The sequence below is a fragment of the Nicotiana tomentosiformis genome, chromosome 11 (assembly GCF_000390325.3).
Source record: "Nicotiana tomentosiformis chromosome 11, ASM39032v3, whole genome shotgun sequence".
NCBI lineage: Eukaryota > Viridiplantae > Streptophyta > Magnoliopsida > Solanales > Solanaceae > Nicotiana > Nicotiana tomentosiformis.
The window spans coordinates 100,885,695-100,891,769 of NC_090822.1; the positions used below are offsets into that span (position 1 = coordinate 100,885,695).

The 6,075-nt window shown below is 35.4% G+C and overlaps 1 long non-coding RNA gene across 1 annotated transcript; it reads right to left on the bottom strand.

Moving 5' to 3' along the window:
• Positions 1 to 455: 455 nt before the first annotated feature.
• Positions 456 to 1,078, bottom strand: LOC108942978 (uncharacterized). Its single transcript, XR_001966875.3, has 2 exons — positions 757 to 1,078; positions 456 to 716 (listed from the first exon to the last, which is right to left on the bottom strand). It is a non-coding gene; the product is annotated as an uncharacterized lncRNA (long non-coding RNA).
• Between the last annotated feature and the right edge of the window lie 4,997 nt (positions 1,079 to 6,075).

Here is a 6,075-nt window from a genome sequence, read left to right on the forward strand (position 1 = left end):
CTAATATTTTCAATTTTGCTATTAGCATAACTCCGATCTTTGATGAGATGCAAATATGCTGTAACATTTGATTGAAGACACAACTAGTAGGATATGTATTTTTTCCTAGCTTCTCTTATTACTAGTGGGGTATTGCCTGTGCTAAGCACGGCCCAATAGTTTTTTAGCGTAAATTCTTTTTGCAATTGTTTCCAATAGTACTCTAAATTGTCCAAGGAAAACGCCATGTTCATTTACCTGGTTTGGTATTTATGAGATCTCAGTTTTTGTGATACTTTGTTCATTCCATGAAGGTTTGTTAATATATTATCAATTTCCAACGCTACATAACAGTTCTGACAGTTGATATATTAAACCTCACGTGAATTGCGATAGTTAAACATTATAGTTACACAATCAACTTTGTGCCTAACAGGAACATCAACTTTGTTGTCCAAGGAATCATCCTTGTAATCTGTTAATATCTGTCAATCATAGATATAGAGTTGAGCAGATACAAACTCGGACAAACACTTCCATCTTGCTGGTTAATGCTCTGTGTCAATACAGATTACAAATTTAAAGCACAAATGTTTTACACTTGCTAAATTTCAGAATGTATAATGGAAATAATGATGAAAATGATTCACTTTTTGCAGTGTAATTAAGGAGGAAATGGAGAGTAAGATACATTTGATGATATTGAAAGCTTTTAACATAACCAAAAAAGTTGTACTCTTATGATTTCCCGGGACTTCCTCTTTTACCTGTCGTTACTTTTCCTTCAGGCTGAGAGCTTTTATTTGCCGATGGAGGTCGACTTCTTCCATGGCCACTGCCCTTTTTACTTGTTGTAGCTTTGCCAACATCCTTTCCTTGACCTCTGCCGGAAGACCTAGCTCGCTCGCTAGATTGTTCTTCATAGTTGTCACTCTCCTCATCACTATTTACCTCTTCATCTTCAGAGTCAGATGATGTATCTTTTTTCTTCCTCTTATTTGAATTTGCAGGTACCTAAGCAGACTCTTTTTTGGAAGTCTTTTGAGAAATTGTAGATTCACTCGGAGGTTTTGCGTCAATTGCAGCAAAGATGAATTTGCAAATAATCCGTCATACATAAATGTTCTATATATATATATATATATATATATATATATATATATATATATATATATATATAAGAATTTTACCTTGGGACATAGCAACTATGAGGTTTCCATCTCCAATGCTGATAGTCTTTATCTGGCCTGCCATGTTCTTGGCAAGTCAACTATGGCATTACGTACGGATGTTCTGATTCATCATACAAAGGTCGAATCTCGTCCCAAACCCATCTCCCACTGAACACATCACACCCTTTCTCTGTCTCTCCAATGGCAAATGGTAACTTCTTCTTGTTCTTATACCAACACAGTTCAAATTATACAAGTCAAAAAAGTTATGAGTTCAACTGAATCTTTTGCTTTCAACTTAAACTATGTTACATATGCATAAACAAAACTGTGCTTTTATCTTGGATAAACGTGCGTGATAAATTCTTCCGAAAAATAAATAAAAGATAGATAGATGGATAAATAAATAAAATAGAAAGAAAAAGTGAAAGTTAATTGGAATTACACCATCTTGAATAATAACCAAATCATAATCAAAAGCCTTTGAAGAAGCTCCAACATGCATAAAAAAGGAAGTAAAAAGCTGCACAAAGTACTCATCCCATTTTACCTGTCAAAGATAACATAACTATGAAACAATTTGGTGAACTTTACTATTTTTCTGTCTCTAACATCATATGCAAAAGGAAAAATCAACATTCTTTTGACATTCATACCTCTTAATTTTCTAACAAAATTCTAGATAGCACTATAGCAAGTTGAACTTATTTGAGAAGATTTTTATAATGAGGAGGTTGTTTACTATCCTTAGCACTGCAAAGAAACTCTAGTAAATTTTAAAAAAGTACATGTCAAAAAGTAGAACAAAAGTGAAGGTCTTGATAAATAACAAGAATACGTCATACCTATATTTTATCAGCAGAAATACTTAGATTTTCGTCGTGCCATGAATTGTATTTTACATAGAAAATTTTGGAGATATGAGGTTAAGCAAGAATCGACTTGACAAAGAGAATTTTCAGCAAGTACCAAGTTTTATAATCACATCAACATCAACAAGCAAATGAACTTCATCGAGAAGAGAAGCACATAAAGAACTGGGAAGCAATTAGAGAATAAATGACTCCATTATCTATATAATGTAAATGTACTTGCGCCTTGAGGTCCGAAATCTATATCAAATATTCTACCAATGTATACCACAGAGTAGTATGAACCAAGTAAATCTATAATGCAATTTCTTAAGGTCATGAAATAAAACTTTTTTGTAGTCTAAATTCAGATTAGTTACCATTAAATTACTTTCTAATGGGTTTTTCGGAAAGAGTTATCAGTTTTGAATAGTTTTTGTAGATAAGAAGTATGACTAACTATACAGTGACAAATTTAAGGGAGGTTGCACGACTTGGCTATTTAGGCGGTAGCAGATGATGCTGCAGTTGCCAATAAGTTACCTCCATTGAGCTACAGTAATGTCACGACCCGAAATTCTCACTTTCGGACCGTGATGGCGCCTAACATTTTACTTTCTAGGTAAGCCAACGTTAGAATAATATTATCCATTTTAAAATAATTTTTAAATTTACTAATATCAAAGAAACAAATGCGAAAGTAAAGTCTGAAATGTAGTGAAAAAATCATAATAATAGTGGTGTCTAAATACCATCCCAGAAGTGGTGTCACAAGTGCACGAGCTTCTGGAATAATACAAATAAAGGTCTGAATAAAATAAAGTTGTCTGGAAACAAACACACAGCTAAAGTAAAGTAGATAGAGACTTCAGAACTGCGGACACCGTGCAGTTATACCTCAAGTCTCCTCCGGTAGCTGAAATTCGAGCAAGTCTATGGTGCGCCGCTGGGACCAACTCCAAAATATATACAAGAAGTTCAGAGTATAGTATCAGTACAACCAACCCCATGTACTGGTAAGTGTTGAGCCTAACCTCGACAAAGTAGTGACGAGGCTAAGGCGGGTCACTTACATTAACATGTACGCAATATTAGTAATAACAACAAATAATAGAATTAAATCAGGTAACTCATTTATAATAGTTGAAGCCAACTCACCAGTCATAACCAATTATTATTTCAACCAATTTTCGTTGTAGCGTGCAAAACGCTCCCACAATATATTCATTTTCAATCCTCCAATATTTATTTTAATCAAGTATATATATAGACTTTTTAATAAGTCTGTTGCGGCGTGCAATTCGATTCCCCAATATGTTCATTTCAATCAATTATGTTGCGGAGTGCAACTAGTTCCTCCAATATATTCATTTCAATCAATTCTGTTGGGGCGTGCAACCCGTTCCTCCAATATATTCATTTCGATCAATTCTGTTGCGGCGTGCAACCCGTTCCTCCAATATATTCATTTCAATCAATTCTGTTGCGGCGTGCAACCCGTTCCTCCAATATATTCATTTCAATGAATTCTTATAAAAGAAATTGCCCCAATAAATGCAACAGTTAATATGAAATTATAAGACAATAAGCATACAATAATTATAATTTAATTATAAAACAAACAATGATAAATAACAATTTATTATGGAAATCAAGGAGAAAATAGGCAGTTTAATATTTCATATGCTAAATGTCAAATAACAATTAATACACATAGATCAAATAGCATGTAACAATTATTGCAGGAATTCAAGAATTAATATTTGATAAAGAATATGAGAGAAATAATTATTATAACAATTAATTAGTATTTTAGAATAATTTATGATTTTCAAATAATTATGCAAACAATTAATTTGATGATGTATAGACACTCGCCACCTCGCCTATACGTCGGTCACATGCATTTCACATAACAAATAATTTAAGGGTTCTATTCCCTCAAGTCAAGGTTAACCACAACACTTACCTCGCTTTGCAAATTCCAATCAATTACTCGACCACATCTTTTCCTTTTAAATTTATCTTCAAAAGCTTCAAATCTATTCATAAATAATTCAATATACTCAATACGAATCATAGGAATTAATTCCATATGAATTTACTAATTTTTCGGATAAAAATCCAAAATTTATTTAAATATTCGACAGTGGGACGCACGTCTCAAATCTCGAAAAAACTTATGAAATCCGAATACCCATTCCGAGACGAGTCCAACCATATAAAAATTATCCAATTCCGATGTCAAATGGATCTTCAAATCTTAAATTTTCGTTTTTGAAAGATTTTATAAAAATATAATTTTCTTCCATAAATTCACGGATTCATGATGTAAATGAGTATGGAATCATGAAATATAATCAATATAGAATAAGGAATTATCCCAATATTTTTCCGTGAAAATCGCCCAAATATCGCCTTACCCGAGCTCAAAAATGGAAAAGGATTGAAAATGGGAGGAATCCCATTTTTCAGAACTTAAGTTCTATTTTTGGAACTTTTACCCTTCGCGAACGCGGTCAGTGCCTCGCGTTCGCGAGGCACAATTTTCTGCTGACCAATTTTACTCTTCGCGAATGCGAGGGCTACTTCGCGAACGCGAAGATTGCCTGGCTTGGCCTTCGCGAACGCGTACACAGTTTTCCTGACCAGCCCCTTTCCCTTCGCGAGCGCGAAGCTTCGCACCTCAAGCCTTCGCGAACGCGAAGCACAAAATGTGCCAGTCCTAATTTGCTCTTCGTGAACGCGAGACTCCCCTCGTGAATGCGAAAAGGAAACCAAAAGCAGGTTTCTACAGTTTCCTCAAGTCCAAAAATGATCCGTTAACCACCCGAAACCAACCCGAACCCTCGGGGCTCCAAACCAAATATGCACACAAGTCCTAAAACATCATATGAACTTGCTCATGCTATCAAATCGCCAAACTAATACCTAAAACTACGAATCGGATACCAAATCAAAGGAAATTTTCAAGAAAACTTCAAAACTTATATTTTTACAACCGGACGTCCGAATCACGTCAATTCAATTCCGTTTCTCACCAAATTCAGCGGACAAGTCATAAATATTATAGTGGACCTATACCGGGCTCCGAAACCAAAATACGGACCCCGTGTCAATAAGTCCAACATTAGTAATATCTTAAAAATCATTAAACTTTCAAGCTTTTAATTTTTTATCAAAACTCCATATCTCGGTCTAGGGACCTCGGAATTCGATTCCGGGCATACGCCCAAGTCCCAAATCACGATACGGACCTATCGGAACTATCAAAACATTGATCCGAGTCCGTTTGTTCAAAATTTTGACCAAAGTCAACTCAGTTGAGTTTTAAAGCTCTATTTCACATTTTAATCCATTTTTCACACAAAAACTTTTTCGAAAATTATAAGGACTGTGAACGCAAGTCGAGGAATGATAAATAATACTTTTTGAGGTTTTAAAACACAGAATTAGTTATTAAATTTAAAGGTGACATTTTGGGTCATCACATTCTCCACCTCTAAAACAACCGTTCGTCCTCGTACGAAGTTAGAAAAAGTACCTAAACTGGAGAAAAGGTATGGATATTTACTCCGCATGTCTGACTCGGACTCCCAGGTAGATGCATCTACCGGCTGACCTCTCAATTACACCCGAACTGAAGGATAACTCTTAGACCTCAACTGTCGGACCTGCCGGGCCAAAATAGCCATCGGCTCCTCCTCGTAAGTCAAATCTTTGTCCAATTGGACTGAGCTGAAATCTAACACATGGGATGGATCACCATGATATTTCCGGAGCATAGACACATGGAACACCGGATGAACCATTGATATACTAGGTGGTAATGCAAATATGTAGGCTAGTTCACCCACTCTTTCAAAAATTTCAAAGGGTCCGATATACCTAGGGCTCAACTTGCCCTTCTTTCCGGACCTCATTACACCTTTCATAGGTGAAACCCAGAGCAATATTCTTTCTCCAACCATGAATGTAATATCACGAACTTTACAGTCGGCATAACTCTTTTGCCTAGACTGAGCTGTGCGAAGTCGATCCTGAATAATCTTGACCTTATCCAAGGCTTCCTG